The sequence below is a fragment of the Aotus nancymaae genome, unplaced genomic scaffold, assembly GCF_030222135.1.
Source record: "Aotus nancymaae isolate 86718 unplaced genomic scaffold, 86718_ANA_hifiasm-v0.15.2.pri h1tg000014l, whole genome shotgun sequence".
Lineage (NCBI taxonomy): Eukaryota > Metazoa > Chordata > Mammalia > Primates > Aotidae > Aotus > Aotus nancymaae.
Genome location: NW_026988425.1, coordinates 122213125 through 122224822, shown reverse-complemented (window position 1 = coordinate 122224822; position 11698 = coordinate 122213125).

Genomic DNA, 11698 nt, shown 5'->3' with positions numbered 1-11698 from the left:
ACGCATGGGGCTGTGGCACAACTCAGGGTTCCAGATCAATCTAGCTAGAAGAGAAATCACACACAGTTGCAATATAACCCAAGAATCAAAAGAAGTGAGATCTTTGATGCCAAGGTAGCAAGCTTGAGTGGACCAGCACTGCCCCCCAGGATAGGTATTTACAGTGTAATGACAGTTAAGTCCCAGCATAATGACATTGCACTCACAGAAAGAATTGCCGTATTTCAGCCTAATTGCTGTTTACTCTGTGGGAGTGTTTAGTTTTTTCTTGGAGAAAAAGCAGACATTTTTATTCTTCAGTAAAGAAAAGCATAACGCCTTGATAACAAAGTAATATAAATTCTCTCCTGTTTACCATAGTAGCAAACCGTAGGGATTTGGGATGTGGTTTAAGTGACAGCTCTGTCACGTTTGAGTGTCCGTCCAGCATTTTGGTGACCCTTGGTTAAACCTGCCATTTCCTTCCCTGCTCCCACTCCTGATCAAGTCTGTCCCTCTTCCTCATAGTGCTGCTGGGTGTTCATGGAAGTACTGCCTCCCTCCCAGGCTTGGTTTCCAGAAACACAGTGGGCCCCTCCTCTGGCTCCCCACCCTGGCAGTGGCATGCCTGCACTCCATATGCTGGCCTCCAGGTTCCACTCCCCTCTCGGTCACCTGGTGCTGTTCTTCTGCCCAGAGGGTAGGCTCAGCAGTTCCACTGGCACCCGGGTCTTCCTCAGCCCGGCTACTGTACCCCCATCTGTCATCCCCCATTCCACAGGGCACCTCCTCCAGCTACTGGGCCCTGAGTCATGGGGGCATCCATGTCTGTGGCCCAGGCACAGACTTTCCTTCCATCTGGACAACCTGACTTATTCCCTGACGCAGCTGAAACACCCCACACGGTGTTCACTCTGCTGCCACCCTGGACCTTTCTGTGGGATGTGACGCAACTGGACCTCATTCTGTGACCATGTGGCAGTATCTCCCTCACTAGAGCCCCTCAAGGAGGCCTGGGGCTCTTGTTCCTGGCAGTCCCCAAGCGGGTTGAGAACCACACTGCCCTACTCCCTCCAGCTCCCTCTCCAACTGTGCCTCCTGCCAAAGGCATGTCCTGTCCACACTGAGTCCTCCTGCCACTGCACAGGCTGAGATCTGCAGCCCCTACTGGGCCTGGAAATAATCCCTTCCCCCTGAAACTCGGGAATCTTCCTACTTAACCCTTCCACTTTTTGCTTCCTGCTTTATGACTCCTGTGAACAGTATTTCAAAATTGTAGCATGTAAGTATGTCTGAAGAAGGGCGCAATCACAAAAGCACGAGTGGGAACCTCCCTCCTCCTTCCCAGTGCCGGCTCAGGCCTTCCCACAACCACCCACCAGGTTCGTGTGTCCTGGCCAGGAAGGCAGAAGTATGTCAGTTCTGCATAGATGCATAGACAACATTTTTAAACTTCGCACACCAATGAGGGAACTCCTTGGGCATGTGGACCCTGGCGGGGAGCCTCAGGGCAGAAGTACAACACTTAGCTTATGGGAACCATCAGCTTTCAGAGGCGTTCGCCCTGCTACTAGAGTCTCGCTTCTCAAGACCCATTCTCCAGGGAGGTGACACCCCTGCAGGGCCACCTGCCTATGGCACTGAGGGGCTCCTGCCCAGGCCCCAGGAGGCTCAGGTTTCCTCTTGTGCCCTCATCATGGAGGAAGCCAAGGGTCAACCCTCCCTGTGCCTGCACAGACGCCTGCCCTGGGGAATTAGACTGCATTACTGTGGTATAACTTGCTATAATCTCTGCTGCAAAGGAGCTTATGTGCTTCAGCTGGGGGGTTTCTGTCGGCTCACACAGCTGCAAGGGCCCCTACCTACCTCAGTGGGTCCTGCTGTGCTTGCCAAACCCTTGAAAGATGACCCCTTCTGTTCTGCTTGGAAGGAAAATGCTCGCACCAAATCTGCTTGTCTAACTTGTTATAAACTCGATGGAAATGTAAAGGTTACAATGCAATGGATTGAATTACAGTAACTCATTTTGAATGGCTTCCAGTAGAAAGCAGATGCTTCAGTTTGGTTTGGTGTTCTGCAGGGGTGTGGGGGCGAGGGAGGGGGTGTACATCTTCACAGGAAACCATCGCGTCAACCAGATTAGGGCCTGGCTTGTCATCAGTGCAGTTAAACCACTTAAATGTCTTTTGTCAGATATTTCTTAATACGTTTAACTTACTATTCATTATATTTCAGTTATGAGGGTCGTCATTTCTTACTAATACAGACAAAAATGAAATGTCCTTTAAAGAGCATTCTAGCTACATTTCCTTTAAAACTATAGGAGTAGTCGGCTATGCCTGACTACTTTTTAATGAGAAAATATAATAAATTGATCAAATCACTTCATAGTGAAGTAGTTGGGCAAGATCTGGAAAGGCTTAAATGAAGCTGGCTTATCTGTAATGAATTTCTCTCCATCACAATTAAGTCAGCGATGCTCCCAGGCTGCCGCCGCCCCCTCCCCCTTGCCAGCTTGCCACGACTCATCCCCACAGCTCACGCCACAGCCCTCCGCATGCCTCGCCTGCTGCTCCACATGTGACCCCACTGGAGAAAAACGCTTCTAGCCAAGCCTCAAAGCCACCTTCAGATTCATTCATTCTGAATTGTTTGGATCAAGTTTTAGGAAAAGCTTAGTTCTTGTTACAGAATGAAAGGGGAATTTCATGTACAGCCTCAAAAGGCCTGGGCATATCCCAAGGTCTGAAGCTAGAAACAAATCATTTCTACGAGTGCACTTTCTCAGCTCACTGCAACCTCCACCTTCCCAGGTTCAAGCAACTCCTGACTCAGCCTCCCGAGTAGCTGGGATTACAGGCGCCTGCCACCACTCCCGGCTAATTTTTTCTTTTTTGCATTATTAGTAAAGATAGGGGTTTCTCCATGTTGATCAGGCTGATCTTGAACTCCTGACCTCAGGTGATCCGCCTGCCTTGACCTCCCAAAGTGCTGGGATTACAGGCTTGAGCTACCATGCCAGGTCTTTAAAAGTATAGTTTCAAATGATCCCATTAGTGTTGTGAAGAAAGCATTTAGGATCTTTTTTTTGAGACAGAGTCTCCCTCTGTCACCTAGGCTGGAGTGCAGTGGCGTAATCTCGGCTCACTGTAACCTCCACCTCACAGGTTCAAGGAGTTCTCGTGCCTCAGCCTCCCAAATAGCTGGGACCACAGGCATGTGCCACCACCCCCAGCTAATTTTTCATATTTTTAGTAGAGATGAGATTTCACTATGTTGGCCAGGCTGGTCTTGAACTCCTGGCCTCAAGTGATTGACACACCTCAGCCTCCCAAAGTGCTGGGATTACAAGGGTGAGCCACCATGCCCAGCCTGCAGTTTGTATTTTTGAGTGGATTCTATTTCTTCTATGGTCAGTAACAATGTAACTACAGTACACACAGGCTATCCATCTAGGGAAGCAGAGAAGGGAAAGGAAAGACCAGGCCCTGCCTCTGTGCTACGCTGCTCCCACTCTGGTGAGCTCCTGTCAGCGGCTGTGGTAGGTACTGTTTGATATAAGGGTGCATGTACCATACAATTTGGTATCTTGCTTTTTTTTCCATCCGTTTAAAACACACTGGTACAGTGAGACTGCTCGGGAAGGCTGCCTTCTCTCCTGGAATCGGGCATTTCCCTCCTGCTGGCCATCTCCTGAGTCACAGGATGCAGGGAGCATCTTTCCACATCAGCCTTTTCATTCTTTGGGTCATCCTCCTCCAGGGCTGAGGGACTGTTGGGTTTAGCCATTTCTCACATAACACTAAGTCGTCTGGCGTTCTGTTTTATTTGGTCAACATTGACATTTTGTACCTACTAGCTAGTTCTAATAAAACCTTTTTAAAAATAAGCCTGAAAAGTGAACTGACCTTCAAGAAATACTATGAGCACACAGTATCTTGGACACCTCATCCTGTGAAAATGGCAACTCCACAGACCCAACTCTGTGACTGCAAAGCTTGAGTCAGGGCAGAGTGAGACAGATTTATTGATGACTCAGGGAGCGAGAAGAGATGCACTCCAGACAGATGGCCTGTTTGGGAATGAGGTACACTCCACTCACAGGAAGCTGGCAGTCATTCCAAGAGATGGGATGGGCAGGGGTGAGGAGTGGAAGCCGCAAGCCTGAGATAAGAGCAGCCCTTTCCAGACTTGGCAAGGCGGCAGGAGCGCTGGACAGGCATGGACATGACCAGAGGCACCGGGCCTCCCTCTGGGCAGCCAGGAGCGATTTCCTGGTGGGAAAAATGTACATTTGCCAACAGATGGGAGTACATTTTGATATTCAAAGACGGAATTACTGACCACCTTTACCTATGTTCTAGGCAAGTTTTGAAGACAGTATATTTTATATGTCATATAAAAAATATATAAGATTCACTATATTTGGCTTCTGTGCTACTTGGAAGGCATGACACATTATTAGATCTGAAGAGACTGGCTGTGGGGTGGACTGGAGTCCGGGGACCAGGAACACTGTGAATGAGCACTTCTGTAGGAGGATCAGGTGATGAAGGGAAGATGCGGGGCATCTCGTGATGGAAAGGGCAGCACCAGCAGGCTGGGAAACCTGAGAGAGGGCAGTGGGCTTGGGGAGAGCTGCTGTTAACGTGTGCCTTCGCGGCTTCCCCAGGACTAGAGCAGCCCAAAGGTCTCAGGCACCTTCCCACGCAGCCCCTGGGTAATGAGCAGTTGGGATAATGATTCATGGGCCTTCTTTAAAATTAGATTTGGGGATGGGCCTTTCTACCAAGAGGATGTGCCTTCCAGCAAGAACTCAGCAGCCTGGCTTCTCGGAGGTGGATGTCAGCACACTCACCATTTGGGTCACGTGCTCAGGAGGAGGTGACATACATGTTCCATCAGCTCAGCAAGAGAGGAGGGGTCTGTATCCCCAGCTGGTTTCCCAGGGTCCACCAGGAGCTGCTGGGCAGCCTTGATGGCTCTGCCTTCCCTAAAGGATGCTTGTCTTCGACTTTACACCTGATCTGGGGCCCTGAATTAATGTCCTATGACATCATCTCACCACCTTCACCCCGAGCTGAGAGCTGCTGCAGTAGCCTTTCTCTCTGAGTCGCTGCTATTGCAGCCAACCACCCCGAATGGCTTTGAGAGGTGCGTTTGTCACAGAAGGGCTCCGTTTCACCCCTGTGCCCTGTCCCTCTTCACCCACACATGGGCCTTGTCCACAAGGCTCCACCTGCTCGCCTTTCCTGGCCTTGTGTATCTGCCTTTCTTCTGCCTCCATGGCTGTCAGTTTCAAGTCAGAAGGAAGATATCCACAGGCCTCAGGATTTGGGAGAAAATGTGACGCGTACAGACTTTCATAGGTTTGGGACTAAAACGCTGCCCATTGTCTTGAAACGAATTGTCTGAGAGGATGTCGAGTTGCCAGCTTTGAGGACAGCTGCTGTGCAAATTGAATCCATTTGCAGATTTTGGCATCAGAAACACAATTCCTATTTAGGACAAGACCTCGCTGCTTTGGGGCTCTGAATGGTGAGCAGGTAGCTGTTATGGCTCATGTCAGAGTTGTGCCAAGCTGCAGCCGCTTCAGCGAGCATGGAAACCAAATCCAAATGTGCTGCAGTGATTCTGTGAGCCTCAGTAGAATGTCCCTCTGCGGGAGGCTTGATGTTTGAATATGGCTCCGGAAGAATTAACTAAACTGTACGTCCTGAAGTAGCAGAGCAGGTTTGGGCTTGGGGACGGAGTGAGAGACAGTGATTCTGTCCTACTGTTAGGTATTTTCTTATATCCCACTATATATACCAGTCTGTATATAAAACCCATGAGAGATTAGGGTAAAGGGCAGTGAATACAAATAATAAGACCTAGGTTAATTGTGAGCTGTGTGCTTGGCACCGTGGAAGGAGAAGGGGCCTGAGAACCAGGCTGATCTGAGTTTGAGTCAGTGGGTGGTCTGAAGCCAGCTAGGGACTGGCTCATGAAAACCCATTCCCAGCTCCACGTTCACTGACATCATACTGGTCGCTGAAATTGGCTGAGGTGGGAGTATTTACACCACAGGAAATGGCACGTGCTTCAAAGCAGGCTTTTCTTTTTCTTAACTTGGACTTACCAGCATAGCACTGGTTTGGGTCAACTCCACAGACAGACGGCCAGGCCCTGTGCCAGTCTGCCTGCAGCTGTGTGACCCTGGACAAGTTACTCACACGTGCCAGAGATCAGCTTCCTCCTCTGTAAAATGGGCATAGTTACCAGTATCTCCCAAGACTGATGGGAGAATTGACAGAACCTGGCCCTCCCTCCTGTCTCTTCATTTCAGTTTGCTGTCACCTCCCACACTGTCTCCCCACCTGGAAGCATCAGCTGCTCAGAACTCCTTCCAGACCCACATCCCGTGAATCATCAGGTCCCACGAACCCTCCTGGATCAAGTCCTACGATCCCCTCCTACCCCTGCATCTCTTGACAAAGCTGCATTTACAGGTCATGCCCTGCCCATTTCCTGCTCCTCCAGTTCAGTTTCTTCCCTAAAAAAAGAAAAACAAATCTTATCTGGACTCTCTTGCTTAGACTGAACTGGTTCAGGCCCAGACTTCCTGGCTTAACCGGGCTGAGGCTCTGCTTGACCGGCCTCGCCTGTATTTATGACCTTATTTGTGCTTCATAGCGCTGACCCCATCACCACAGCCCTGACCCCAGCACTCCTATCTTCCCCTGAAGAGGAAGCCAGGCAATCACTTCTTGGAAGGGATGCTTTGCCCCTGGGACTTCCTGTGTCTGGAATGCCCAGCCCTCACTGCCCTGGGCGCACTTCCTGATTCAGTGGCAGTGTGACGTTCTCAGCTGAGTCTCTCTGGGCATGGTAGGCAGGGTTTTAGCCATGCCTCCCCACCCCCAGCCCAGGTCCCTTTCCACTTGCCATGACAGGATCTCACTCCCAGCTGGGGACTGTGTCTCGACCTGCTAGGTGCCTGCTGTCCCACCAGGCTGGCCAAGCCCATGCACACCCAGCTTTGTGGCCCCATGGGGGCCTGGTAGGTCATGGTGTGCATCCAAGATCAGTTACCCTTAACGTCATCCTAGCCTCTCAGCTGGATTATTTGCCAAAGGAAAATAACAGCTAAAATTAGGTATTTCTATAAAGACTGCCTGGGACATTCAGTTTTTAGGTAAAAACAATCAAATAGCTTTCAATGTAAGAAGAAGAACCTGACTTCACAAATATGGAATGCTTTCGCTCTTGAATCATAAAGTCAACATTTCTGGAACCGTTACTAAGTGCCAGGCACTTCATGTCAATTACTTCATTTCCTGCTCCCCCCGTCCCTGTGAGATCAATATCCTTGACCTCAGTTTACAGATGAGGAATGAAAGCCCAGGGCATTCAGGTGACATGCCCAAGGTCACAGAGTCAATAAATGGCAGATCCAAAATTCATACCAGATTAACTTATTTTTATGTATTTATTATTTTTAAGAGATGGAGTTTCACCATGTTAGCCAAGATGGTCTTGATCTCCTGACCTTGTGATCTGCCCACCTCGGCCTCCCAAAGTGCTGGGATTACAGGCATGAGCCACTGCGCCCAGCCAACAGATTAGCCTTATTACAAAATCCATGTTGGGGGGAGAGGGGGAAATGCAGTTCCAGAGATATTTAATATCCTCAATTGAGACTGCTTGCAGGATACCAGGAAATGGCAGCCCCTGGAGTGGGATGTTTTCAGAACCATGGAACTCTAAAGCTCATAGTTTGTTTACCTGTTTAATTTTTCTCTGCCTTTTAAAAGTTTGATTTTTTTTAAGATTCCATAAACCTATTCAATATAAATGCAGTAAAATAATTTTTCCTCAAAATATACAGTATTTGGGAAAATTCTAGTTTCAGGAATTTTGGAGTAGCTCCTATCAGACAACTCCTCCCACAGGTAGCAATTATAAAACATGGACAAAGTAGCAACCACAACAACAAAAAGAAACAACTACTTGAAGGCCCTGGAGAATAACGAAGTTTGGGTAGAAACAGGAGAGAATCTGGTGCTTGATAAAAAGGAACTGCATTGGGTGAGATGCATGTTACTTACACAGTCCCTTCCTGGAGGGCATTTTCTAGGCCATAGCACTCGGGAGCTAGAACTCAGAAAGTTCTATTATTATTGGTTTGAGATCTCATAGGATGGGGTTTAGATCTGCCAGAGTAGCTGGAAGTGGAGGAGGGAAATCCCAAAAAGAAGGGAGACTAAAGGTTGGGACTCCCAAGTCTACATATTAACACACTTCTCAGCCCCAACTAACTCCTAACCATGTTTGCATTGGGGAGACTCCAAGGAACCCAGAAGAAAGTAATCGCTGGAGGGCTGGAAAAAGCTAATCAGAGATTTCCCATTGCAAGAAAGTCAGAGTTTGGAGTTAGAATCCCACTAAGTTATAGGAGGCTTTATAAACACCTTTGGATTTCCAATGAAACCTCAAGAGGGTCATATATTAGGAACAAAGACTAGGTATATATTTCTCTAAGACCAACGGAAAAAACCAAACAGATCTTCCCTAATAAAGTGTGAAAACCAAGCCTCCATAAAAATCAAGATGATTGGCCGGACGCGGTGGCTCAAGTCTGTAATCCCAGCACTTTGGGAGGCTGAGGTGGGTGGATCAAGAGGTCAAGAGATCGAGACCATCCTGGTCAACATGGTGAAACCCCATCTCTACTAAAAATACAAAAAATTAGCTGGGCATAGTGGCGCATGCCTGTAATCCCAGCTACTCAGGAGGCTGAGGCAGGAGAATTGCTTGAACCCAGGAGGCAGAGGTTGCGGTGAGCTGAGATCACACCATTGCACTCCAGCCTGGGTAAGAAGAGCGAAACTCCATCTCAAAAAAAAAAAAAAAAAAAATCAAGATGTAATTATTAGTTAGGGATTTAGTCAGGAATTTAACAAAAATCAATACTCTTCAGAGGAACATAACATAATCCAGAACTTATACAACAGATCATCTATGATGCCCAGAATTCTTTCTCAGTCAAGCCTTTCTTAGTGCCTTTTTTGGGCAGAGTTTTAGTCATAGCTTCTATCCTCACTCCAGACTCTCTCTGCACCAAGCCCTGTAAATTCTAGCACTTCTTTGTTTTTTTTTTTTTTTGAGACGGAGTTTCACTCTTGTTACTCAGGCTGGAGAATTCTAGCACTTCTTGCCAAGATCTGCTGGTTGACTGGCTGCCATGCAAGACTATTAACTATTTATTAGCAGACATGTGGAGAAATGGGGAACTGTAATGTATAGTGAAGAGAAAAATTATGCAATAGAAGTAAACCTTAAGATTAACTAGGTGATCAAATTAGCAGATAAGAACTTTAAAACAGCTATTATAAAAATAGTCAAGGACTTAAAGGAAAAATGGTCATAATGAGCCATAATGGGGAATCTTAATTAAGAAATACAAAGTAGAAAAAAAGAAACCCTACATGGATATTCCAAAAAATACATCTAAAAGGAAGAACTCACTGGATGGACTTAATAACATATAGAAACAGTTATAAGGGGTTTTTTTTTTTTAGCATTAAATAAACTGAGAGCCTTACAAGACTGATTAAGAATAAAAACAAAACAAGAAAACAAGAATTGCCAATATAAGAAATAAAAAAGAAGATACTACCACAGATTCTGAAGCTATTGAAGGAGTGATAAGAGAATAGTATGATTAATTATGTCAATGAATTCAATAACATAGATGAAATGGACATTTTTTTTTTTTTGAGACTGAGTCTCACTCTGTCACCTAGGCTGGAGCACAGTGGTGTGATCTTGGCTCACTGCAACCTCCACCTCCTGGGTTCAAGCTATTCTCCTGCCTCAGCCTCCTGAGTAGCTGTGATTACAGGCACATGCCACCATGTCCAGCTAATTTTTGTATTTTTGTAGAGACAGGGTTCACCATGTTGTCCAGTCTGGTCTTGAACTCCTGACCTCAGGTAATCTGCCCACCTTGGCCTCCTGGGATTACAGGCGTGAGCCACCGTGCCTGGCCAAAATGGACATATTTCTTTAAAAACACCATTTACCAAAATTAACACAAAATGAAACAGATCATCTGAGTAACTCTCTATATAATAGGAAATTTAGTTTGTGATTAAAAAAACATGCAGACAAGCATGGCCACAGCAGTGAGGGGAAAACACAAACCTGACTACAGTAATGTGCCAGGCCCAGACAGCTTTCCTTACTGTGAATTTTACCAATATTGAATAAAGAAATAATACCAATCTCACAGAAACTCTGTTTGGAAATAGAGGAGGATAGGGGACTTCTCAATTATGTTTTTAAGGTCAGTATAACCCCAATACCCAAAGCAAGGCATCACAGGAAAAGAAGATTCCATCGCAGGAAATAACCAATATCTCTTATGAACATAAACATGAAAATCCTTTAAAAAATATTCACAAATTGAATCCAGCAACATGTGGTGATGGTGCCAGGAATTTAAGGTCACTATGACATTCAAAGATCAGTCAATAGAATTTATCATGTTACTACAGTAAGTGGAAAATCATATAATCATCTTATATATGCAGAAAAATCACTTGATAAAATTTACTACTCATCCATGTTATTAACTCAGCACACTAGGAATAGAAGGGATTTTTTTAATTCTAATAAAGGAGATATATATATGTGTATGTGTGTGCGCGCGCGCACGCGCGCGCGCACGCATGCACCTGAGAGTTAACACTGTACTAGTGAAGTACTGAACACTTTACCCTCTCACTGGAAACAAGGCAAGGCTGTCCGTTCTCACCATTTGTATTCAGCATTGGACTGGATGCCTGATGCGTGCAACACAGTATCTGCTGAGATGGGCTGGTCGCTGGACTCTTGCCATGGGCCCTACAAGTCACTGTATGTCCTTCTCTACTCCACTGCAAGGCCTCTCTGCATGGGGTATCCTTTCTCAGTTTCGGTAGTGCCACTTGCCATGCTCAAGAAACATCTGTCCCCTTCTGGGACTCTTCTGTTTCACTACTACAACACTGCCAAGCATGGAAGTAAATCTGGGGTCTGGCTAATATCTGAAATCGTACCCGTTCTCACTGCTCTTAGGTTCCAAAGAATCTGAGGAGTCAAGAGAGATGGCCCAGATATGAAAAGCCCATCCCCATGTTCTCCCCCTCACTTCTTGGTGGCTTTATTCAAGAAGTCATTGTCTCCTCTCAAGACACTAGCTTTGACTTACCTGTACTCTTTAGAAATTTAAAAGTCAACCACTTGACTATTTATCATCTAACAACCATTTCTCCAAGTAATGGATGTCTCCTAAGCCAGCTGGGAGTGACACGGGGTAGCAGGAAATAGTGAGGAGGGAGAAACACTTGTTTTCAAAACATGATCCTGCTACACTGTTCTGTGATAGGGAACTGCTTAAATAAAGCCTGGGGCAGACAGACAGGTGAATGGGACAGGTGAGTGCATTCAGAAACAGGTCTGATTGTATGTGGCCAGCAAAGGTGACAGAGGTGGCATGCAGACCTGTGGCAGAGGATTGAGTCTTCGACAAATGGTGGTGGTGTTATGGGATCTTTAGGGTGTTGCTTTTGTACTCATATGGCCTGTGGCTAGTGATTTCTTTTGCCCAAGTTTTGCTCAGTCCCACTGGGCTCATCCTGCCCACTTGGCCTGGCAGGCTGTGCTCAGCTCACACTACCAGCCTGGATCCCAT